Source organism: Athene cunicularia (genome assembly GCF_003259725.1).
Source record: "Athene cunicularia isolate RWA chromosome 2 unlocalized genomic scaffold, athCun1 chr2_part1, whole genome shotgun sequence".
Lineage (NCBI taxonomy): Eukaryota > Metazoa > Chordata > Aves > Strigiformes > Strigidae > Athene > Athene cunicularia.
The window spans coordinates 95,135,919-95,162,761 of record NW_020799095.1 but is presented as its reverse complement, the minus strand read 5'-3'; the positions used below and the strand labels follow the sequence as shown (position 1 = coordinate 95,162,761).

Below are 26,843 nucleotides of genomic sequence, written 5' to 3'. Positions count from 1 at the left end.
CCCCCCGTACATTTTTCTCAAGAGGAAAGACTGAGAAACGTGGACATTAGGTATACTTCCTTTCTTATAACGGCACACATCCACAGGTCTGAACCTTTCTATCTGTAGTTTATCATAACCTGATCAATTGTGTTACTTTGGTTACAATTTAATAATTTTATATATAAATCAAAGATGCATTTTTTCTGTTTGTTCTAGGAGCTTCACATGGCTAAATTATATAAATATTTATTTTGGTCATTCACACAATCCCAGGGATAAACAGTACAATGATTTAAATAGAAGTTGGCAATGTGGCAAAATGTAATTGAGAACAAATATTGGAGTCAGACTCTTGAATGCAGAGGAAAAGCAAGCTGTTTTAAAGGAAATCAAAATATTACAATGAAGGTAACATTTTAAGCAAATGGATAGAGATAGATAGATAAATAACATTACATCTGAACATGTTGAACCACCCAGGCAATAAGATGATGTTTTAGGTAGGACAATTGTTCCACAGAACATTTTGAAATACTTACTCAAATATTATGGTGTGGTGTTTAACGAAGAACAGTTTAATCAAGTTAGGGAAGTGTATTACAGTATATGTGGGTTTTTTGATATATTGAAATCTGTTAAGAACATAGTATAAAAGAAAAGAAAAAAAAATGAAGGAATGAGGTATTCACCATGATCATCATATGTCGGACAAAAAATAATGATCTTTCTAATCAAGAGAGCATGAGAATAGATATCAGGGAGAAAAAAATCAGTGAGAATAGATAAGTGTTATGTCTTGGTTATAAAATAATAGGTGTTGAGTTTACAATGTGATGTAGCAAGAAAAAGTTTGAGGGTGATGAAGGTCTAGATGCAGGAGCAAAGTTATATACTAACATTTGGCTTTTAGACCAGACTATTCAAATATCTGTCAGTAACGTTTTAAGTTCAGATGATTCTGCCTTTGGATAAAAGAATGATCTAATGGTGCCTTAAGGTCCATCCCAGTTTTATTTCCTATGATTCCAGGGTTCTGGGATATGAGGTCATCTTAACATTATGTCTTTTAATATCAGAAGGTTGGCAGAGCAATTTGTTCCATAAGTCAGTTTTCAACAATGTAATAATTGTCCTTAGCCAATCCTTCTATTATCCATCACTAAGAGATTGATTTATACTGCATGGATGAAGACATTTTCAGTTTTCAGTAGTTTTTAAACCCATTGAGTGAAATGTGGAAAGAACTACTTTTTTTTTAAAAAAACCCTTACTTTATACTTCTCTGAAATCTTTTAAATTGTCTTATGTCACTGGCATCAGAATGTGTTTTTTTCCATTCCTGTTCTTGTGCCTTTTTAATCTCTTATGAACATCAGATAGACTGGCATCAAAACTAGTAAGGACAGTGATGTTAATTTGCACTAGTGACTACAGCAGCTGGACCTCATTTGAAACTCTGGCCCCATTCTGATTTGATTATAAGATCTGTAAGAAACATACTTGTCCTTTCTCGATCAAGAAGACAGTCTAGCAAGGGCTGACCTCAACTTTCACATTTACACCCAATCTTTGTTTCTGAAAATCAGTGAAATAAAACAATCAATAGTTTTTCTTCCTTCAAATAGGTTATTTCACTTCTGGATTAGGATTAATTTAAAAACATGCCTGAGGCTTCAGACCCGAGTCAGACAGAAATTACAGCTTTAGGAACCTGTCAATGAATGTGCCATTCATTCCTGTACAGAATTAAGTAACTATGTCAAGTCAAACAAACAAAAGAACAAACTGGGAAGTTTGTTTCACATACTTACATAAATATATCTATATTTATATTAAATATTTGAGAGTGGAGTACTGAAGCCAGAGTGTGAGGCTTATTTTTAATATGCAGGTTTATCCATTTTAAATAAAAGACCTTGCACAACTCCCAAATGCTTTTTTTTTTGCTCAAAGATAAATAGCCTAGTGGCATTTATGGAATATCCCAAAGTGTTGTACATCAAAAAAAGTTACTATCATAGGTATTTGAGTGAATTTCTACTTCACATTGGATTATTATTTATGTCATCCCTGAAGATATATGACTCCTCTTCAACATATTTTCATTAAGATTTAATAGGTTATTCCTAATGAGTTGGCTCCTTTCTTTATTTGCAATTTTTCCCCTAGTAGCACTTGTTACTGGAAAAAATCATACTTTTAAAATAGTATACCTCAGTGACATTTTGTAGTGGAGAGTGTGTTTCTGAACTGTCAGCAGAGTGATACTTAGGAAATAATATCACACACATGTGTGAGTGCTCCCTATTTTTCAGGTGGTAGTATCATAAACAACAAACAGGCTGGGAGGAAGAACCTTGAAGTGGTAGTTACATGTGTAGAAATGAAAAATGGAGGGAAGGAAGTTGAGTGACCTTGTTCTGTCATATGTGTGTCATACTCCCAGATCAATGATCAGTTCTAGCAGGACACAGGCACTTGCCTTAGTGACCTCAACTTGCTTTTGCTGGTGGGTGTCAGTTAGTGCTGTAAAGAGTAAAAAGAAAAGATGGACTGATGACAAATAGAAGAAAATGGAGGGGAGAGTAAAGGAAGACAGTTGGAAATCTCCAGACAGCGTGGATCCTTTGAGAAGGACTGTTGGCCTAGCAAGTGCCATATTTGCTGAGTTGGGGTGCTTTTTTGGGGTGTGTGTTTGCAATTTCATGAAGCTTTGTTCTCATGACAAAAACTGTATTTTACATTTATGTACAGTCTACACACTTTCTGAATTGTAAAAATAATAATGATTCTGATGAAACAATAATTGAATTCAACACTTACATGTCTCTAACACAGAACTCAAAGAAATAGCTTAGCAATGCACAGCAATACTCTGCAAAGAAAAGGAAGCTCGCTTTGCTAATTAACAAAAGATCATATCAGATACAAGATGTAATAGCCAAACCATTTTATTCTGGGTTTCAGTAGACTGTGGGTTTTCTTGAACTCCAGTATTGTCAGGAAGATGAGTGAATAGCTAGCTTTGTCCCACATTTCTTCATTCTCTAATCTCACAGCTGTGGTTTTGATCCAAACTAGAAACCCCATAACTGACATTGTTTTAACCTATATTCCATTTTAAAACCAAAGAAACAACCAGAGAACAGCTCAAGGTGTGAATATTTAATTGCTTGTTCTGTGTAATTGAAAGCAGCCCCAAAATGAGTGATCTAGTTTAATGAAGTATACAGTGACAATATAATGTGTTAAAAAGATGCAGCGATGTAGACATAAAGATATAAAGATAGATATAACAATATAAAACTAACTCCACATTTTTTTCTATAGTAGAGAATTGTCAACATGCCTTTTTACCGATGGGAAATATTATAGGGCAGATCAGAAGAACTCAACAGTCACTGCTAAACTGCATTTTCATGTTCAAGACAGGTTCTAATGTTAAGAATCTAAAATCACTTATATTTTCAGCCATCTTTAGTCTCTAATGTCTGTCTTGCTTTTCACTCTCTTGAACATGATGCACAAAAAGAATATTTAATTTCAGCGTAAAGAAAAGCTTCCAACTTGAACACTTTATATACAACAAAATACCTATCCATGTAATTCAGCTTGCTGATATACTCATAAAGCACTGTAAATGCTTGTTGGGCTTCTCTAATTGAGCAAATACAAATTAGTGTGAGCAAGGGCTACAGTCTGGTTCTGGAATATTCTTATGGGTGATTTGCATATTATGTCTTTGACTGTCACTTGCTCTTCTCTCTAGTGGTTATTTCTTTTTCTGCACTCACTGGATGCAGACAGCCTCATGTAGCACTGGTTTACGCCCTCTGCCAAGCAGCATGTCTCTGCCCTGGAGGATGCTGAATAGTGCATCTGAGCCAGTTAGGACAGATCAAAATCTATACTCTCGCTGGGTTGCCAAGGGTACTTACACCCTCACCAAGCAGACAAAGGTTTTGAATCTTTACTTTTAATGGCTATTCCTCTGCTCGTGAGAGATATAGGTATATGCTGCTATGTATTCAGTTTTGTGCCAGAGCCATGTTTAAGTTTATATAAATAAGAGTTATGGAAATAAAGTAAGTGCCAAGACCTTGGAAATGCATAGACACACAAACACACACCCATGTGCATACACATAAGCAGACCTATTTGCATCCAAAATCAATACTGCCAAGCTTTGTTACTTCTTTCTGCAAATAGAAAACAGAATTTTACACAGATTATCTTGGACATGGAAAAGAACAGTTGACAAAAAATGTGATTTAAAGGCTAAGATGCATGAATTGTGGAAGTTGACTGCCTTTATCATGAAAGTAGACTGTTATCAATGCAAGCAAGCATCTGTCTGTACTTACTTTAATTTAATCTGCTGGGCTTTTTTTTTTTTTTTCAGATGTAAACCATTTTACAAAGTCAAATGGAGTGGTAAATATAATAAACTAAATGCTCATTTTATGGGAAAGAAATGGTGTCTGGATCTTGCTGAAAAAGTAAAATCTCCATAGATTTCATCTCTCCTAAAAGATAGACTCCAGTAACTGAAGGAAAAATTAAAAAAAAAAACCAAAACAAACTTTCTGGAAAAAAAAAGAAAAGCAGCAGCAACAAAGGTGCAAGGATGGGGGAAGAGGTCCAGCCCTGCTGTGGTGAAGGTTCATTTCCCTCCCCCAAAAAGCAGCTCAGCAAATGGAGGCAGATGTCACCCTGACAGGGAAAGTGGCAAGCGGCCATCTCAGCTCTGCTTGTAACTTCTTTCACAAAAGTCAAGCTGCTTTTCCACTCCGTTCAGCATGTTTGTGAGTGCTGGGTTTGTTCAGAAGACAAAACGGGGCAAGAGCTCTAGAATTCAATAGAAGGTCAGAATGGCAATCTTTTTTGCCGGGTTGGGCTTCCTTTTATACTGTGACATCTGGCACCATTACCAGAACAAATTAGAGCAATTCAAACCACCAGCAGGAGAAAGTGGGTTTTCTGTTTTTCATACAGCAAAGCTACAAATTTGAGAACAGGAACTGGGGCTCCCAACGACTCAGCATAGCAATAGATTTGCTACACTTGTTTTACAGATTCATACAGCAACAAATGTAATCAGTGATTAAGTTAAACATGTCCATCCTTCAGCACAGCTTCCACAAAAGGAAGAGAAGAAATAATTACACTGATGAGTTTGCACTTCATTTTCAGCCTGTTACAGCATGAAGCACTAACAGTTCCAAGGAGGCACGCTGCAGAATACATAGCATGCCTCCCATTCCCCTGTCTGGCATTTTAATATCTGTGGCTAATGTAATTGCCTTTTATTCTGTATTCCAGTAAGTAATAACACATATTTTACTTATAGATAAGGCTGTAGGCTCCTTAGACTATTTGGAACATTAAGTCAGTTACTGATATTAAACATTTTTTAATATTTTGCCATTTTTAAGCTTTAGTGTTCATATTCTTCTCCTATACATAAATAGAAACAAATTCTTTCTACTGCCTGGAAACGAGAGACCTGCACAGTTAATACATCTTCTAGCTACATTAGCTGCAGGCAAAACTGGGTCTTACACATGTAATCTATACTTGTTAGTGGGACTCAGTTCAACGGTAAAACAATTTATTGTGTCAAATTGGACCGAATCTCACTTTCAGAGGACCTTTACAGCTTTTATTGTTAAAATCTTTCCCCTGTAAGAATTCAATTTTCAGTTTGATTGTATAGTTTTCTTTACAAAATATACCTTACTCTGATCTTTTGTTCAAGCAGGAAAAATGGGTCTTGATGAGATTGAGTAGAATTCCATGTGCAATACCAAGGCCCCTGCTCCATTAATAGGAAATACCATCTTCTTAATACCAGAGACATTATGCTGCCCTCTGTTAACTCAGCATTTGTAAAAATATCCCCTGCAGGCACAAATCTCACTTTCAGCCCGAGTCTATTCTGACACGTCTCTGACACCTTGCTATTGGGCTGATGGCCAGCAGGTGATGCCTTTCACTTGTAGCACTGAGTTATGTGGACTTCAGATCCGTGGTACTTTTCTCTTAAACTTCATATTGTTTGACTGACTACTGTACACTTATAGAGAGCCCCTGAATACATTTATAATATAAAAAATAAGATCTTGAAAATAGATCTTTAAGAATACCACAGGCACCATTTAAACAGAGATGAGCCATTTGTTCATGCTTTGATCTGGACAAACTGCATTCGGTGCAAAGTGAATAGGATTGAAGAACCTAAAAGTTGAGTTCCAGTGACACTGTAAAATTAATCCATCAGTAATCATGGAGCAACTGTCCTAACTCTACCAATAATAGCAACATTTTTTTTTTCCCTTGGTTTTGTTGGGGTTTTTTTTGTATCCTCGATTGCAATTTTTAATTTCACAGAATTGTGATCTCATGAAAAAAAACAGGTGTTACTCACTTAGTTCATAGGGGCATGGTTCAAAGTTTTCACCCCGCTGTGTATTAGCTCTTATCTGCCAGTGTTTTCTCATTACATCATCTTTAAGCAGACATGATGCCAAACAACCCTTGATTCTGTAGGACATCAGTCATCAAATAGATCAACAGCATTTTAAAAAGTTGTTGGGAGACTGGTAAATGCTTCCCCATCATCTAGATTGTTAGAAAAATAACTCATCTTTCTTTACTGGTTATCCAGAACACTTCAAACAGCTCTTTAAGATGAAGACTTCATTATAGAGAGACTATTGCTCATATAACCTGCAAGTTGAATCACCATAACTAGTTTTTTGTCCTGTTTTTTTGGAGCTGAGCACAATCTCTAGAAGGGAGAATGCAAGACTATTCTGGTGGAATTTTACTGTAAATCCACACACTTTATACTACTATTTTAGATGCTAATCCATCAGACTGCCAGAGATGATATGTGAGACCTAGGTAACAGAGATTGCATCACTTCTCATGTCACAAAAATAATAGAGGTAAAGATAAACAAGGCTTCCACCATTAAGTATAATCTAATATTTACTTTCAGGAATAAGTTATTCTGAGCATACACTTGTTGATGGACAGAACAAAACTGAATTTACCCAGATATGATCTGCTTCATCCATGCAAAGGGTTCATGCTACCGAGAGTAATTTACAAAGCGATATATGGCTGCATTTGGCCCTTAACGACATGTAGGATTAGTATGATGAACCACCTGAATTAACAACAAAAGGGTATGGACACTGTTTATTCAGTATTTGGCAAGCACTGATGGGTTAATGGATTTTAAAAGGGCCCTATGACTTCAGTTAAGTAAAACGGTTACCAAGTTGAGGCGTTTGCATTTTATTTAGTACAACCTGCACCATAAATTGTTTATAATAATCAAAAGTCTTAACTTCAGCTGACATGCAAAAGTAAATGCTATGCCCTCTAATGGTCAGGACAGCTTAAGAAAAAACATCTTAACATAGTGGATATGCTATATTCACACATTAACATACATTTTACCCCTTTGGATTTACTCATGTAACCTCAGTTTAGGATCAGTGTCAGCACAAGTGTATATAGGGCTTTAAGAAAGTTAAATTTCACAGAACATATTTTTACCTAGAGGCATTTGCTTAATGAAACTATTTATTTCAGAGGCAACATTCCTTGTCTTTATTGTTTCATTGGAATATACAGGTTCCTGCAAATAATTAATGTCAGTGAGCCCTGAGGAGAGGAGCAAAACTTTCTAGGGTCTCCTTTATGATATATCATTTCATGACTTTTGACAGTGACAACTTCCTTAGAGCAATGATGTTTTAGGATACTTGTTTTGCGTATTTATTTCACATTCAAAATGACATTCATTTTACTTTTGCTACAAAGAAACCTACCACTTCCAGAACATGCTGACAGAATGTGAATCATATTCAAGGTTAATAACACACTTTACTCTCAGGGAAAAAAAAAAAAAAAAAGCTATGGGCTTTCACGTACAAAAACATTTTTCTTATACACTAGGGTGGATAGCCAGGGTTACTGTGCATACGAAGGTAAAAGCTTGTAGAAAGCCGAGGCAGAAAATCTCAGCTCAGATGTTTATGGGCAGGTCACTTTTTCAAGGGTAGGAATAACTCTCCTCTCACCCTTAGGATACAGATAGTTAAGGTTTCCCCTTCTCTAGTGCGTGAGAAACACACCTGTATGAGCATGAGGCTTTTCTACTGATTTGTTGTAGAAAATTACAATAATGGTTACTAAGCTGACTTTCACAGAGAAGGAAAAAAAAATCTGTAATTCTTTGTTCTGTATGTGCAGATTAGCAGTCATACACTGTCCTCGTAATAGTAGTCTGTCACAAAAACAGCCTAGTTTCACTGTGGGCTTACAGCCAAACATTTTGTGCAGGCTAACAATAGAAAATGATTTCATAGGCACAGGGTCTGCCCTGAGCTCAGCCAGAGGCTTGAAGTCATTCATGCGAGCTCCCTGTTCCACTCCGTCCTTTCCCCCTTGTGCCCTTCACTGGCATCCAGAACACAAACCTTCTTGACTAAATTTGATATTTATATGAAGCGCTCTCTTGCCTACAACTGACAGATTTCCAGTGTCTTGGCATACTTAGCTAAAACCTCAGTATGAAAAATTGGAATTATGACACCAAACAGAACCAACATACTGTGCATTTACCAAATGGGATAAAAGTATGGCAGCTTCTTCAAAATGGACAAATTAATTTTCTGTGTTCAAGGGCATACTATTTTAAAATTAGGTTTAGCCTTTGGGTTTCAGGTAATGTAGCAAAGGTTTTGGGTGTCATGAAGGTCCCTCTTAAAACTTTAGTTCATACCTGACAGCACAAGTACATGGATGTAGTGTTGAGACAGACACGTCCCATTTCTCAGACCTGACTTGGAGGTATTACTTAAAGAGACTTATTTGCCTCATTCCAAGCAAATTTACATGAAAAGCTGATTTCCCAGCTGTTAAAGCACCAGCCAAGGACTCAGGCACTTGCTATTAAAATGTAAATCTGACAGAAACTGCCTCTTTTGTGTGTCACATAAACTTTCCTCACTGCTCCCTAAATCCAGGATCTGTTCACTGACTGTCTGGAATAATGGCTCTGAGGAACGCTTCTCATGGATATTTTCGTGATCGAGACAACAACTCACCACGTGTAGTGGGTTCAAACCTCTAAAGGAAAAGAAGAATCTTTTCCATCATGGTCCTTTACAAATTCATTTACCTGTTTGAATTACAGAACATGTCAGGAGTCAAGAACTAGTGCACAATATATATTTTACACAGCCAATGGTAAAGTGAAAATTTCAAAGATCAAGTCTTCACATAAGTTGGGTGAAACTGAATATCTGTGAAGAGTTTCTTTAATGGGAGGGATCTAGTCCCGTTGAGTTATGACAAAGCTGGGAGGTTTGGGGATCCCAGAGTGTTTCTAAGTGACCAGCCAGTGGGTCACCAGTTGATAACATCTTGAGTGGCTTATTGGGATGGGGGTGTGGACCCCAAGAAGAGGGGGGTACCTGTTAATATCAAGGTGAAGGGTTTATTGGAATTGTCAGAAGTACAAAAGGCTGCTTGTATTCAAGTGATGTACGAGAGGGAGTGGTACAAAATACCAATTGCCACGACAGTGGTCACCAGGCACCTTAGACCTCTTATTAGAGGACTCATGGATGCTTTAAAGATACATGTTCAGTCCCTTGGAAAAAGGGTACAGGGGACCATCTAACACAAGGAGCGAAACCCTCCAACTCCACCCGCGCAACATTACATGATCTGGTTGCTTATGGGTGTGAGATGGGATGGGCTGACCTGGGTGGTGGTGTGGACAGAAATTGGAAGGTCCTATAAATCTGCTTAAAACTCCACCCTGAGCAGCCTCCTTGATGGGAGTTTGAACCTCCTCAGGATAAGCCAGTTTGACCTTATGATCCAGGAAGCAATATCTTTCGTGGAAGGTGTTGGCATTGGGGTCACCCGGAGCAATGTTACATGGACAGTCCACAGATTACATATGGAAACTGCTGGAATTCCTGGAGAGGAAAACTCAGGATTAAAGGGAAATGCAGGTAAGCACGTACCCTCAGGAAGGGAAATTTAACCCGTTTGTTACATGATGAGGGGAACTGGGAGAGTTAAAAGAAACCCTAGAAACTGAGGTTTGGGTTCTGGGCTACCCACTGTGTATGGTGAATTCCTATCAATGGTCTGCTGACAAACAGTCTTATATACATATCCCCGTGGGTCCAAGAGGAAGAGGTTTAGAATTTTTAATTAATATAGGGGCCCAAATTAGAGTTGTTCAACAAGACAATGAGTTAGGAATTCAATCATCAAGAAAGGGACACAATACATCTTTAGTTGATTCCCACAAGGATATAAGCATGTCTCTCATTACTGTCCACAATGTTTTGAGGAGTAGAGGTGGTGTCAGGACTAACTATGGCTACATCTGTTAGAATAGCTACTGGAGACCAAATAGTCCAAGTTTTGTGAGGATGGTTTAGTATTTTTCCCATCCCTGAAAGTATGTAAAGGGACTGTATCATATTTCATGGCCATAATGGTGTAAAACTGGGACAAGGAGAAGGTATTAAGTGGGTGTTTCTGACTTCCAACCTGATTCCTGGTTTCTAACCCAAGGCCTAGTTCTGTGTTTTTACAGGTCCATGGGAAAACAGATTTCCTTGGCACCCCTATTGACAGTGGTGACAGTGACCTATATGGATAACCAAGACTTGGATTACAACGTTGTAGTAAATTAATTTTAATTTTTGTGAACTTGGCACCACATAAAAGAATGCGATTGGACCTGATGTTATTAAAGAGTGAAGGATGTATGTGGGGTTTTAATTCTGTTGACAGATCTATGTCCCAAATGTGTTAATGCCACCCCAGGTAAACAGATTAAGAAAGTGGCAAAAGACTCAAAAGCAGTTGTTGATGTATTAAGTATTAACTGGTTGGTTGGATATGTTTGGATTTTCCTTGTCAGAACGGTTAATTAGTTTCCTTCAATTTTGATAATGATTGTAGTTATGGTTATAATTTGTATTATAATAAGCTGTATTACTGTTCATGTTAATCGTAGAGTATGTCTTTTAAAATCTCTTTGTATCATCAAGAAATGATGATCCATACTGATCATTAAAACTCACTGGGACTGTGCATCCTTTTAAATTTGGAGGCAAGACGTGACTGCACCACCACTCCAGGGAAACCACCTGAATCATGACTGTGGTCATGGGGTGGATTGTGTGGCAGGTGTACCCACCCTGGTGAAGAGGGGGCTTCTTGGCTATTGAAACATAGTGACTGCTGGCTCCTTTTTCATGCAGTTGTTCTCAGGTCATTACGGTAAATGGGGCACTCAGACACTAAGAGCTGATCCTGACCACAGACCAGATGAATCTAGGGTATAAATGGAGTTCCCCTGTGAGAGCCATTTTGAGGTTGTCCCCTCTGGAACAGCCCCTTAGATCAAGAGGCCGCCCAAGGAAACTCCTCAAGGTTGAGAGCCTTCACTTTTCAGGTGAGTGATTGACCATTTTGGATTGTCCTTAAATCCTAGGAAATTTTTTTTACTTGACTGTGTAGTAATAGTTTTATCTCTCACGGGCATTCATATCAGTGGTTTATCAATGATTGCTGGAGTGCCAATTGATTGTACTTAAAATAAACTTTATTTTAAGTATGTCCTGTTTATTTTGAGAGCCTCCACAACACATTTTTATAATATTTAATAGCTATTATTTTCTTCCCAATTTTTCTTCTTTGACTAAATCTATAAAAACAGGGAACAGCTATCAATGAACTGTGTCCCAGCAGGTGACAGCTAAATTGTTTCCTTCCTGGTTTAGTGACAAAGAATGACTGAATCCATTACTAGATATCTTAAACGTATTACTAAAACAGACTTGAGACTAGTCTTAATAAGTGGGTAGGTTTTACCTCCCTGGATTTTTAGATATAACTTGTAAGGTTTAGTTGGAGACTTTTCTGTACTCTCCCTTCCCTTTTATTCTTATCATCCAGTTAAAGGGAAAAGTAAACTTTCATAGCACATTAGCTTTTTCTTTGTAAGTTTTCCTTTTAGCATGCTGTTTATCTCTATTCTCCATTTTTAGTATTTATTTAGCTTCACCTCAGTGAGAACATCTTAACTTCATGGGGCGGGAATGGATAGGTGGTGTTTGTAACTTGTATTAAATCCCACGAGCTTTACTCTTTTTTTTTTAATTATCCATCATGGTTTTTGCATATTCATATTGCCTTTTACACAGCACTGATACAGTAATTCAAGCACATTTGTAACATACTCCACATCATTTTCAGTAATTGCTGCTATTTACAGCAACAGTTCATGCTAAACCTTTGGAATTACTGTGAAACAAAAAGGTTGTGCTTTTTTAAATATTACTTGGAACAGTGGTTTTTTTTCCACTGAAACTGAAACATCTAAATGTGTTTTCAGATATGACGTCCCATTTTCCTCATTCATATTAAATATTATCAGGAGGGATCAGTGATAACACATAGACTGGAAGGCAAAAACTGTGCTAATTTACTTCATGGACCAAGAAACACTTCTTAAAGTTATAGAATTGTCCTTGTGTATCTCAGAGGGAAAAAGATTAGATTCCAAAGAAAACGGAAAAGGAAAGATACGTGTAGGTGTTCCTTTATACACCCTTATGATACATATGGTGCAAAGATAAAGAATGTATACGTTTTAATTATATTTACAAACAGAACACAAATTTGATTTGACTGCATTTTATCTGAAAGTTTAGCTCAAATTGGGCTAAATTCTCAGCTGTGCATGTGATAAACATGGCACAGGAAGGAAAACAAAATATGTCATAGATTTAATTGATCACCCTTGTTTGAATACTTCAGGACTGCTGTGAGAGCTTTTATAGACTTTAAATCCTAGAAGTCATGAGTTTTCTGGTGCTCTCTATGGATATACTCTGTCCCTGTCTGTGGTACATATGAGTTTCCCACAGCTACTCTGATAACCTTTTGGCACAAAGTGCCTTTGGCACAGAAGTGTCCAGACCAGCTTGGTCCTGGAAATAAGGTGTGCATTCCCCAGGCATCTCTAGCAGCTCTGCCTGAAGATTAAATTCTTTTAGCTTTACATTTAATGATTTCAAGAATTTGTGTAATGTATGAGTATTACACATATGGACATTTTGCCCCTACTTGAAAGCAAGTTGCTGTCAGACTGCGTGAGAAATATCAGGCAAAACAGATAAACAACAGAACACCCTCCCCTGCCTTAGAAGTCTTACTGCTCTGGAGTGTTCTGGGACACTTGTGGGAGCATACTCTTATGTCTCCTCTGCATTTCAAGGGTTCTTTAAAATCAAATATCTTTCATACTTGTACTCTTTCTCTTGTCATGCCTGGTCCTATAATTAAGCCAGAGTAGCATTCTACCTACTTGCTACCTCAAGACCATGATTTCCCAAATGCTGAAATATTTTTTTTTCCTTTCCTTTACAAAGCTTTCTCTGTGCATTTGTAGATTTTATCCATTGTGTCTTATTTCCCCAGTAATGTGCTTTTGCCATTCTGGGTCTTACAAATTTTCACTGCTCAAGTTCTAGCCCCACAAAAGTTATATTGCCACTGAGACAGATACTGTAATAATCCCTTTGAGAGTGTACTGACTCCCAGGGGCATCACCATTGCCTGATGAGAACACAGGCACAGTGATCTCTGTTTCTTGCCCAGGAAGATTTGTTTGAGCTTCTCTTTGCCAACAGGAGCTTCTACATTTGCTAAAACATTCAATGATACCACAGGTAACAAGAAATTAATTGAACTTCAGAGCCTGTATCTGACCTCATAAACTGTGTTAGGATATTGATTTTGTTTGGTTTGCTGGGGGAGTAGGGGGTGAGCTGAAGTTTTTATTGCAGGGTGCTTCAGCCTCTTAGATGTTTGGGCTGCACAGAATTCAGTGTTTCAAAATATGCCCTCCTGGCACATCTCATTCCTGGGCATTCAAAGTACAAATTATGCAGCTGGATTTGTTTTGTTTAAGGGAGTTTCAATATTTTCCTGCTTATCACAAAATTCACTGGCCAGAAGAGGAAAATTTATGCTAGAAATCAGAATCTCATTTTTTACACTGACAAGAATTAAACACTGAAATCCTATAATCAATGTGATGTTGAACTCTGCCTCTGCAAATCTTTAAATTAAGACAAAGAACTTTTCTAAAAGAAATGTAACCCCACCAGATGTTATCTGTGCTAACATACCACAATACTAAGTAAGAATGTAAAGCCTTAAGATATATATAAGAATTATGGGAGAAAACCTGTCACCTTTGCAATTCAAAATGTTAGATTTAAGTGACCAAAAAGTCCAATCCAGTGGCTGGAAATTGATCACAGAATAAGGATGCCTTGTCATCTCTTTCTAACCTGGCCAGTCTTACCTCTGAAGAGAGCTGTAAAAGGGACTGCAGAACATGCCCTCCACACCATAAAAATAAGACTTTATTTGGAGACAATATCTAAGCTGCTACTGAGGTTGACTTAAAGTAGCTTTTCAGCAGGAATGAATAATTGCAATGCTGAGATATCATTACTGAAAATATAGTATATGTAAGAAGGAACATTTTAATTCATCCAGCTTTCTTCTCACCATTGATTTTTAGCTAGCTACTATTTTTATTTGTATAAATTTATTTTAGTCCTCCCTGACTTCCATTAATATCAGTTTTTAAATTCCTGAATAGTTTTTTCTTTCTTCAGGAAAGCATCAAAATCTTCTGTGTGTGTGTGTGTGTGTGTGTGTGTGTGTGCTTGTGCCTAAGAGAGGTCTCATACAATGGTAACTAATTATGAAATTCCTTTATAAAGTAAAATTATATGCAAGAAAAAATAACCTTACAATGGAAGAAAAGATCAAAATTGTACTCAGCTCCTCTCTTACTGATTTTGTTGTTCTTTTTGGCAATGAGAACCTTGGCTTTTCTCTACATGAAGCATAGAGGAACCCAGGATTCCAAGCAATCTTTTGACTGCAGCAGACCTCTTAGGAACCCAGACATCCCTAAACTTGAGGAAAGAAATTGTTAAGGCTAATGTTGCCCTTCAGGAGAGTCAAAGCAAGATGACTGGATGTACATGAGCCATATGTTATGAATTGTTAGTCTTTAGGAACAACGTGGTACCTGGCAAATCAGCACCACAATGTTTGAGAAATGCTGTTTAGAGAGTGTAATGTAGTTGCTTTGAAATCCAATTCTTGTTTCTGAGATTATTGCCTGACATTCAGCTGCTGCTCTTTCAATACAAAATCCAAACACTGCAGCTCAAATAATGACACAAAGTATATTAAGACAATATTGTACACTTAAGTACTTTTAAAAATGAAAGATATCCCTATGCCGAGTTAGTGTTATTATCAAGATTAAACAAGTAAAAAGCAAAACTGAGAGAGCAGCAGATGCAGTTGCAATGCTGTCAAAGGAGAATGCAAATCTGCTTCTTACATTACTAATTTATTTTGTATTCAGGATTTAGAATTTACTGATGAATCTTTTTGTCACATCATCCATCATAGCCTGGCACTAGAGAGAAGGAAGATAGAAAAATTAAAAACCTGCTTGTTACTGTAAACTGAAGAGCATGAACAACATCCATCAAAGACAGACAGATGGAAGATAAAAAAGTGTTAGCCAGAGCCAAGTAATCTGTGCTGATTTTCTTTTAAACATTTATTAAAAAGCTCTAAATGCAGATTCACTTTCTTTCGCTAAATATTTATTATTATTTCTTTTGCTGTGGACTGGAAACTGCAAACAGTGATAAATTAATTGTAAGGGTCTGTAATTTTGCTCTTGATTTTATAAATACATTTGCATCTTCTGATGAAGTGTTATTTTTTAGCTCTGAATTAGCGGAGATACATCCTATATCAGCTGTTAAGTAAGATGCTCTTTCCTTTTCTTTGCCGAGAGAGTCACATCTGTCATTAGTGGAGGACAGATACAAAGGGAACTGATACAAAGTTAGCTGCTGCCAGTGGAAGTGTTTTCATTGATTCAGTAGATTTTAGATCAAGGTAGAGATCAACTCTTGTGTACCCTCAAACCATAAATATCTTGGCTTTTACTTACAAAGAAATACAGGTATTTACTTCTTAAGAGGTAGTCTAAATGCCAGTCTATTTCCAAATTGAAGCTAATGCAACTGTACCCTCAGATTATGCAGTATCAAAATATATACTAGCATGACTTGTTTTTGTAGATAAAATTGCAAGTTGTAACATTTATGATAGCAGTGCTACTGGGCCTGAGACAGCAAGTGCAAGGGAAAGGTAAGAGTGTCAAGGCTGTGCTCTGACACATAATGCACAGTGGGAAACCCGTAACAAAGGAAACCCAAGTGTACATAAAGTAAAATTCAGAGGGCCTTGCTGAGTGTCAACTCAAGTAGCTCTGCCCAGTAATTGCACAAACGAAGCTGAAGGGAATGGAGAGACCTTTTTTTGACTACAGGGGAAAGAAGAATAAAGTGCTTTTGAGGATCTTCACAACTAAAGCAAGAAAAAAAAAAAAGTGAAGAGGTTTGAGGAGGGTGAGTTGAAGTCAAAGAATCATGAGTTTAGCTCATGTGAATGTTAATGAAAGGCAGGGGCACTGCATGAAAATAAACATGAAGACACATGTCAGGATACTATATTCATTGTAGTCTACAGCGGTGTGATACACCTACCAAGGAAGAAAACAAATCCCTATAAAGTAATAGATTTAGAATTAGTTTTAACCTAGCAGGAAAACGATCTATGTATCAACACAGGTGGCATGTTGAACTTGGTTTCTCAATTCAAGTAAGTGTTCAGAAAAGCTAATAATTTTTTATTCCATTACGAGAAGATAGAGAATAATATGAGAAAGTGCGTTAGTATAAGTTGACCCTCATTTTCAGTACAGGACTGATTTGTACTACGTTATTCCAGTAGTTTGTGTCAGCACATCTCCATTAAAATCCTGAACTATCACAGAGTACAGATAGCCAGCTGGCTGTATTACATTTTGTTTGCAGCAAAAGAGTTCATCTCTCAGCAAAAGAATATTGGTCACTGACATAATACTTTCTGTAAGAAACTCCTACCTCTGCAATTGTCTGTTCTGCAAGGTCAAAAATAATCCCTTCAGTTTCTTCATAGTCTACAAAACATGGGCCCTGTGAGAAAATGCAAGATCCCTGTTGCTGCACTGGGCCCTCAGGGCTGTGCTAGGATGAATACTCATGTAGCAAGCCCATTTAACTTTGGGCATCTGATTTAGAAGTTGGCAGGCTCTTAGGTTCTTTGCTGAGTGTTGAATCATACCCTGAGAAATCTGTTCACATACTTAGAGGCAAAGCTCCGTTTTCAGGCACTTAAGGTAGATGTATAAAGTTAGACCTTAAGTTAGGTTGTATGTAGGACTGCCACATCAAATTTCCCTGTTATACTTTCCAGACTATCATATCCTAGTGGTGCAGTTACACAGGAAACTGAGATGACTTGATAGCTTGCTACCTTCAAAAGGAAGATATCAACATCCTTCTCCCCTAACTCTGCTGCTTCCACATTTCTCCCTGTACAACCCTTCTCAACCTTAAGACATCTCAAGCATTGTCTGTGCAGTAAACAAGTTCAGTAAACTAAATCCATCTAAAAAAAAAAAAAAAAAAGTATATATATACAAAAGAAACAAAAAATTTTGTGCTGTTATGGCAAATTGAATGGGTTTTTTGACTACCTGTTTTCACAGACTCTGATGTGCATTTGCCTTCAAGAGCAAACATGTCAGGGCAGATACAAGAGAATTGGAACTGGTGCACAGAGACAAGAGCAGATATGAAGTGGTAAAGGAGGAGTTGAAGAGGAGAGACGAAAGATTAAGGGAGGAAGAAATGAGAGATACCTCAACCCCTTGAAGCGACAGAGAGCAGTTAGGCTGTATCTGTTGTCTCATTGAGCTGCATCAAGAGAAGGGATCAACTCTTTTTTTATGTCATAGCCAATGATTGTATTTTCTCTCACTTTCAGTTTTTAATATGGGGTAATTTTGTTGAATGACCACATAGGTAATGCACCTTATTTACTTTGTAAATTCCCATTTCACAATTTTAAACACACTTGTCTACCAGCCAAAGGAAGTCTGCATTATGCGTTTATTTAATAACTAATACCAATTTAAAGATAAATATGTCCACTGCTTCCCAAAATGAATGGCATTTGCTCTTTTTCTTGAGAACTTAGTATTATTTTAGTTTTGCCACTGAGCTTAGAAGAATTAAAGTGCAGTAACAGATCCCTAACCCAGCAAGACTGACAGAGATAGAAGCCTGTAGCAAATGTATTCGTATACCAGTAAAATAGAAGAAACATACTTTTCTCTGCCTAAACATGCTTCCCTTCTCTGTATGAGATTTGTTTTGTTCATTTCCCTTGTGACAATAAAAATAAACAGAAAAAAAAATCTGAGTGCTTTTTTTTCTACTGAAGTGTAAACTCAGGCTTTAACTTTCATTTTGTTCTTAACTTCATGCATATTCACAGCTGGAAACTTCTCACTAGAGTTAATGAGCAGCTTTGGTTTGAGCTAGCTGACCCATGTGATGTTCTGAGTTTGAAATCAAGAGCTCAGTTGTGTGTTGTTACTGCAAATGCTCTGTGCAGTGACTTCATAAAGGAGTTCACTTAAGTGTTGAAAACTTGAGTTAACATCACTGTGAAAACAAACCAAGAGCTTGTACAAAGGACTCATCTTGAGATCACCCTTAACTGTACCAGCTGCTGCAGCCCTCATCAGGACATTGCAATAGTCAAAAATCAGTAGAGAACTTCACAACATTGCTTTAATCCAAACCTAAGTGTAACCCCAGAAGAAACTGTCTTTCTGAACACATTTAATTCTCAGTCTTTTTATTGAAGTTCCTAAACAATGCTAGTTCTGATGATGGATTCCCTGATGGAAACCCGCCTCCCAGGAAATGAGATTTTACAATCACTGCAGTCATTGTACACGTGCTATGGAAGAGATACTGGAGTATGAAAAGTGTAAGTATTTCTTGTTCAGAGTTAGACAAGGATAAATGAACTATGGATTAAAGTCCTTCCACATATTGGAGCCAAGTGGAATCTTCAGTCAAACAAAATTGAGTTGTTTTTTGGTTTGTTTTGGTGTTGTTTTTTTTTTTTAATTGTTAATATATTTAAAGCATGGTTTATTATATAAAGGCATGTGAAAAGACTAGATAATGAGTTTCTATTTTGCATACAATACAACTAGTAGCCTCTTTTCAATTTGCTTCAGATTTTGAAGGATAAAAATATGCATACAGTGGGAACTGAATATCAGGCAGTTAACTGTTTATGGTTTTTACTGGCTTGATTATGCAGTTAGAAAGGTAGATCTATGGGAATATAGTTGAGAAGACACATCCTACTTTAAAATATTGTTATGAATATTTGATGAAAACATAAAATGTACCTGCATGACTACAGAACATTCTTCAGATTTAAAGAGGTGAATCAAAATCAAGCTTTTCAGTTTATGAAAGGAACTGATACATGTTGATGACAGATTTCAAATCTGAAGACCATTTTATATCATTAAGGATCTAGGAGTAAATAGAAAATTGGAGCACAGCTCAGATAAAAGATAATAAAGCCACAGAACAAAGTTCAAGGAAATGAGAATAAAGGAAATAGTATAAATGAGTTCAAGAGATTCCTAGGATACAATTGTTTCTCAACAAGGAAGAGACTGATGGATATGATGAAAAGGTGAGAAGATGAATTGTGGAAATAAAACAAACCTAGGGGGAAAAAAAAAAAAGTACACATGCTGAGCTGCTTGGGCACTTTGAATTTAAAAAGTGCCTCATGTTCACTAACCTCTGATAGAATTCTTTATCAGTTTGATTTGATCATACTGCAGGGTGCACTGTGGCAGACTTTTGCCAGAGCTGTCCATTGCTTCAATGAGAGCTGTTAGCTAGAAAGTGTGATGCTGTCTTTAATTATTTCCCTTGAAATATGGAGCCCTATTGTGTGTATTGCGTACTATTTTTAAATAAGATTCAAGCCTTTGAGAAAGCCACATGTGATCAAGTTTGCTGAGGTAGTCCCAGGTTTTTATATGCTATTTTAGGGAACATATTCTCTGTTTCTTTTTACAGGAAGCTTAATGTGGCTTGGTTTTCATTTTGGCAGTCGAGTTGTCCAGGATATAGCAACTATAATATGTTTGTTCAAGTCATAACATAACCCTGGTAAAACAGTGTTGTGTAGCCCCTTTTCACCATCTGTGTGCCACTGTGACAGATACTGTCTGAATTCAAGCTTGCAGGTTTGCCCAATGAGTTGGCAATCTGGCCTAAAAATAATTTACAAAAGAAGAAAAATTGGTGCAAACCCATTCTTGCTGACCATCAAGAATAGGTGAGTAGTGGAATTGTATGCATGATTTGTTCTTTCCCTTCTTGCTTCTTTCACTTTCTGAAAGAGAAGTATGGATCCTCAGTTTTCCTTCAGCAAGCTCCAGTATTCTAACCAGATCCTTTCTACACTGGTGGGAGCCAAGGAAAATTCAAAACTTGCATACCAAATGACAGTTAGTAATCTTAATATATAATGCTGAAAAGTGCAGTCTTGCTTTTGCTTTTTGAACTATTCTTTGTTTCCTAAGATCACTTTCCTGTTGTTTTCATCTGGAACAGCAGCAGGCCCGTAAGAATGTCACTTATGTCTAATTATATAGACTGTATTGTCTGATTTTAATTGACATGTATTCTGTGAGGGTATTCATACACTCTTAAACTTAGAGACTTCTTGTTCTTTTCAATTACAGAAGTAACAGAGGCCACAGCTAAAATCAAGAGAGAAATTTGGCAAAGGAAAATAAAGAACACTGTTTTCCTGTGTCTCTACTCTTTCACTTGGTTTCTTCTGCTTTCTCTAGATCCCTGTGCAGACTCAGTCATCATGTTAAATGAATGAATGAATATCAACCTGGGAAAGTCAAAGAGCATTCTTTTTTTGTTTGTTTGAACACAAGCATCCCAAGATTTATAAATCATCCCACCCTTCTGAATTTACTCAGTCTGGCTGTCAAGTGAATGCTCTCTCCTGAAAGGAACTTTGTATGTATTTTGTGAGCTCTCTCTGGAAACATAGAGAGGAAAATGCTCCTCTCAGGTTTGATTTGCATTCACAGTGTTGAGCACTGTGGCTGTGATCCAGCAAAGCATTTAAGGTTGGTTTATCTTTAAGCATAATCCCATTGAAGATAGTGGCATGATCCATGTACTTAAATTTAAATTCATAGTTGAGTGCCTTGCTGGATCACAGCCAAGAGTACTCAGTACCTTACAGGATTGAACTCCCTCTCTTCTTTGACACTGGCCTAAGGCAAGATATAGAGAGATGTGTGAATATATGTTCTTTACAGTATAGAGGTTAAATACAGTATTATTCTCAGGATTACTTCATCTTCTTCCAATGAAAGGCATTCTCCAGTTTCTTAAAACTTGCCAGTTGTACTAAAAGTGAGGACATTACAATTCCAAAAGAGTATAACCTAGACTGTCACTCTCCCTTCTTTTTTTTTGATCATGCTGAATTTTATAACTCAGGAGATTCAGGTCAAGTTGGAGTTCTGAATGAAGGTAATTTGTTAACACATGCTTAAATCCCTGCAATGTTCTGCTGACAAAGGCTAACTTAATACACAACAGATTTGACACATCTCCAGTGCTAGTATACATTTTAAATGAAAGTGCATTTTACAGATTGGACTAACTTGAGCAATATAGAGCTGATTTAATGTCAAGTGCTTCAGGCAGCCAACATAAAATATTTCTGTATAATTTTGTTTAAAGCTGGTTTGAATACAGAGCCCTGCTGTTCCTTTTGAAATATGGACATGTCTTCAACATCAGAAAATACGTATTTCACTATAGAAACAATAGTCAACATCTGCTGAGGTTTGTTATTGGTGAGATATTAGGTATGTGAAATATTAATAATTGTAAGAAATATGGAATTAATTCAATTAGATAAGAAGAAAACTGCCGAGTTTGTGTAAAATCTGGGGGATTTAGGGGTTCAGTTTTGGGGTTTTTTATTGTGCTTTGGTTTGGGATTTTTTGTGTTTGTGGTTTTATTTTAATTTCAAACATATATCAAAGGTACCCACTGCACTGTCTCCATCAGATTAAACCAACTACAATGCCTATAAATTAAATTAATTTGTTGATTTGTTATATTTTTAATTGGCTGTCTCACAGAATATTTAAAGGTGATATCAAATCAGTCTAATGTGAATAACTTTAGCCGTAAACATGGATTCACTTGAGAGGTGTTTTTCTCCTTCTTTGTGTTTTCTTTTTCCCCTATTAAGTATCCTTTTCCAATTTAAAGTCCATATTCCTTATCTGAATATCAACCAATCAGACTTTTTATCTGCACAGACTAATGTACATTCCAAGTATTATTTACTTGATTATAAAGCCTGGTTTGATGGGATACAATCACTTTTCTGTTCTCAATGACCAACTGAATGGTGACATTACTCAAAATTCCTTTTAGATGATGCAAATGACCTAATCTGCTTGTCTTCTGTCATGGCAATAACTGAACTCAAATGTCAAAGCAAACTTAGTAAACAAAATCTCCCTTTTATGTAACTGAAATTATGCTAGGGGAAGTTTAAGAATGTTAGTTACAGAAACTGTTTTGTTTCTTTCACTTACATGACACAGGTAAGCACACCTATTCTTATTTTATATAATGGCATTCCAGGATTTTATATTCTAAGCAAATAAGGAAAAAATGCATAAAAAATATGTAAAATTACACTAAATTAAAACCACAGCAGGTTTGGTTTTTGTTTTTTTTTTTTTTTTTTTGTTTTGTTTTGTTTTGTTTTGTTTTGTTTTTTTATTTTATTTTGATAATCATAGAATCATTTTGTTTGGAAGGGACCTTAAAGGTCATCTACTTCCATTTCCCCTGTTACAGTCAGGTACACCTTCCACTAGTTCAGGTTGCTCAAAGCCCCGTCCAACCTGGCCTTGAACACTTCCAGGGAGGGGGCAGCCACAATTCTCTGGGCAACTTGTTCTGGTGTCTCACCACCCTCCCCGTGAAGAACTTCTTTCTACATCTAATCTAAATTTACCCTCTTTTAGTTTAAATCCATTACCCCTTGTCCTATCACTACATGCCCTTGTGAAAAGTCCTGCTCCAGCTTTACTGTAGGTCCCCTTTAAGTACTGGAAGGCTGCTAAAAGTTCTCCTGAGAGCCTTCTGAACAACTCTCTAAGTCAGTCTCTTCTAACTCTCTTCCAGGCTGAACAACTCTCTAAGTCAGTCCTCATAAGGGAGGTGTTACAGCCCCTTGATCATCTTCGTAGCTCTCCTTTGGACTCACACAACAGGTCCATGTCCTTCTTACGTTGGACACCCCAGAGCTGGACACAGTACTCCAGGTGGGGGTCTCACAAGAGCAGAGTAAAGGGGAAGAATTACCTCCCTCAACTTGCTGACCACATGTCTTAATACAGTCCAGAATACAGTTGACTTTCTGGGCTGTGAATGCACAGTGACAGGTCATAGTCAGTTTTCCATCTACCAATACTCCCAAGTCCTTCTCCACAGGGCTGCTCTCAATCCATTCATCACCCAGCCTGTATTTGTGCATGAGATTGCCCTGATCCATGTGCAGGACCTTGCACTTGGCCTTGTCGAACTTCATGAGGTTTGCACAGGCCCACCTCTCAAGCCTATCCAAGTCCCTCTGGATAACACCCCTTCCCTCCTGTGTGTCAACCACAGCTCACAGTTTGGTGTCATTGGCAGACTTGCTGATGGTGCACTCAATGCCACTGCCCACGTCACCAACAAAGATGTTAAACAGTGCTGGTCCCAATACCAACCCCTGAGGAATGCCACTTGTCACTGCTCTCCACTTGGACATCGAGCCATTGACTGCAACCCTTTGAGTGTGAACATCCAGCCAATTCCTTATCCACTGAGTGGTTCATCCATCAAATCCATGTCTCTCCAATTTAGACACAAGGATGTCCTGTGGGATAGTGTCAAAAGCTTTGCACAAGTCCAGGTAGGTGATGACACTTGCTCTTCCTTTATCCACCAACACTGTAACCCCATCATAGAATGCCACCAAACTTGTCAGGAATGCTTTTCCTTTAGTGAATCCATGTTGGCTGTCACCAATCACCTTCTTATTTTCCATGTGCTCTAGCACAGTTTCCAGGAGGATCTGCTCCATGATCTTGCCAGGCACAGAGGTGAGACTGACTGGCTGGTAGTTCCCCAGGTCTTACATTTTTCCCATTTTACAAATGTGGGTTACATTTCCTTTTTCCAGTCAGCAGGAAATCAGCATTCTGCCACAGCTTCTCAAATATGATGGATAGTGGCTTAGCCACTTCATCTACTATTTCTCTCAGGACCCAGAGATACATCTCATCAGGTCACATGGAAACTTCACATTCCTTAGGTGGTCTTGAACCTGATCTTCTTCTGCAGTGGGTGATTCTACATTCTTCTGGTCCCTGCCTTTGCCTTCTGTGACTTAGACTGTGTGGCTGGAGCCCTTGCTGGTGAAGACAGAGGCAAAAATGTTGCTAAGTATCTCAGCCTTCTCCATAAGCTGTGTGACCAAGTCTCCCCCTTTTCCTTCCAGAGAGGGCCCACATTTTCCCTGGATTTCTTTTTATCACTGTTATACCTGTAAAACCTTTTCTTGTTGCCCTTGATGTCTCTGGCCAGATATAATTCTATCAGGTCTTTGGCTTTCCTAACCTGATGACTGGCTGCCCAGACAGTTTCTCCATATTCCTCCCAGGCTACCTATCCTTGCTTCCACCCTCTGTAGATTTCCTTTTTATGTTTGAGCATGTCCAGGAGCTCCTGGACAGGTGTTATGGTGGTCTTATATGACATTGTCTTTGTCAGGATGCATAACTCCTGAGCTTGGAGGATGTGATCCTTGAATATTAATCAGCTTTCTTGGGCACCTCTTCCCTCACAGGCTTTATCTCATGTTAGCCTGCTAAGCAGACCCCTGAAGAGGCCAAAGTCTGCTCTCCTGAAGTCCAGGGTGGAGAGCTTGTTACATGCCCTCCTCACTGACCTAAAGATCTTGAACTCCACCATTTCATGGTCACTGCCCTTGAACTTTACACTATCCTTTCCCTCCTTGTTGGTGAGAACAAGGTCCAGCATAGCACCTCTCCTCATTGGCTTCTCTGTCACTGGAGAAGGAAGTTATCATCAGTGCATTCCAAGAGCCTTCTGGATTGCTTGTGCCCTGCTGTGTTGTCCCTTCAAAAGACATTGAGGTGGTTGAAGTCCCCCATGAGGACCAGGGCTTGTGAATGTGAAGCTGCTCCAGTCTTCCTGGTCAGGTGGACTGTAGCAGACCCCCACTATAACGTCACCTGTCCCTGCCCTCCCTTTAATCCTGACCCATAAGCTTTCAGCTGGCTCCTCATCCATCCCTGAGTGGAGCTCCATGCACTCCAGCTGGTCATTGACTGACTAGCTCAGTCAGTCAGTCAATGTGATGAGCTAAGAGGGTGACAACCCCTCTTCATTTGAATATTCAAGTGCTGATAATAGTTGATCTGTTTCCTCTATTTATTTCCCTACCTTTACAAAAAGCTTGAGTCAAGCAAGCTACAAACTAACATCAATATAGTATTAGTAGAAATAACCACAATAGTTCAAGGCTATTTGTATCACATACTGTGATATGGGTGATGCAAATGCATCAGAATTATCTTTAAACTGTATGGCTTGATAGCAGTTTAGTTTTGACTGCATTGAGATCCCTGGGAAGCAGCTCCTGTTTCTGCTCATAAGGCCTATGTAGCTATCACTGAGCTTGCTGGTTTAGGTGCTTTATCCAATCTTCAAGGTATCTAGTGAAAACCAGAGAAATAATAATTGCATGTTCTGCTCTCATATCTTTGTTACAATACAGCCTTCGACAAAATTATCACTTAAAAAAATGGGCATAATCTTCTAGATTGTCTCAGATACACGGAGGCACTTTTCAAAAAGCAAATGTTTGAAACTCCAACCCAGTCCTTGCTCGCATACTGATTTGGTGGCATCATGGCAAAAAGCCTTGATAAGTAGTGTTGAAATGCTGAGAACTAGATCTTCCAACTATTTTACTTCTTTTCTCAATACCATTCTTAGCTAGATGTGAATGACATTTGATTGTTTAAAGGAGTTCTTATGATAAGGCAATGTTTATTACAGTGTTTCTGCAAGAACGAGAAGTAGTCAATCTTAGTAGTGGTTCATCACAAGTGATTCAACCTTCCAGGTTGTCTGCACTTTTGATTTTAGGCAGATTCACATGCACTAGAGAACATAATGCTCTTTCCATAATAAGATTATGTTCCTGACATACTACATATCTTCTTTTAGGCTGAAGATCAAAATGGAAATTTGGTGGTCAGCAACAGAAATCGTACTTGAGATCCTGAAGGGAAATCAAAAGTACTTTTATGACATTGGTGTGATAGATATTATTCTTCTTTTTTGGACACTAAACCTACAGGTATCAATATCTGTAAGAAATATTATAGATGCTTGTTGAAAACACTCACTGTTGGAGAGTCTGTGGCTTGGTGTTGCAATGACCACTTCATGTCAGTGAATCTGAAGTTATTTTTCTGTAAGCAATGCCTGACAACAGGGAGATTCTTACAGACATCATATAGTCTATTTGTCACCACTTCTGGTTATTTATTTCATACATGTGACTTAAAAGGAGAGGACACTGGCAGAATAAAGACCCTCTTTTCATTACTGAAACAGTT

The 26,843-nt window shown here is 37.8% G+C and overlaps 1 protein-coding gene across 1 annotated transcript in view; it reads right to left on the bottom strand.

Annotated features, from left to right (window-relative positions):
- The window catches only part of CDH19 (cadherin 19), a 91,932-nt gene extending 85,461 nt beyond the window's left edge, over positions 1-6,471 (bottom strand). The window contains exon 1 of the mRNA XM_026842954.1: positions 6,410-6,471. The gene's annotated coding sequence lies outside the window, so the exon portion shown is untranslated. The remainder of the gene's footprint in view (positions 1-6,409) is intronic.
- Between the last annotated feature and the right edge of the window lie 20,372 nt (positions 6,472-26,843).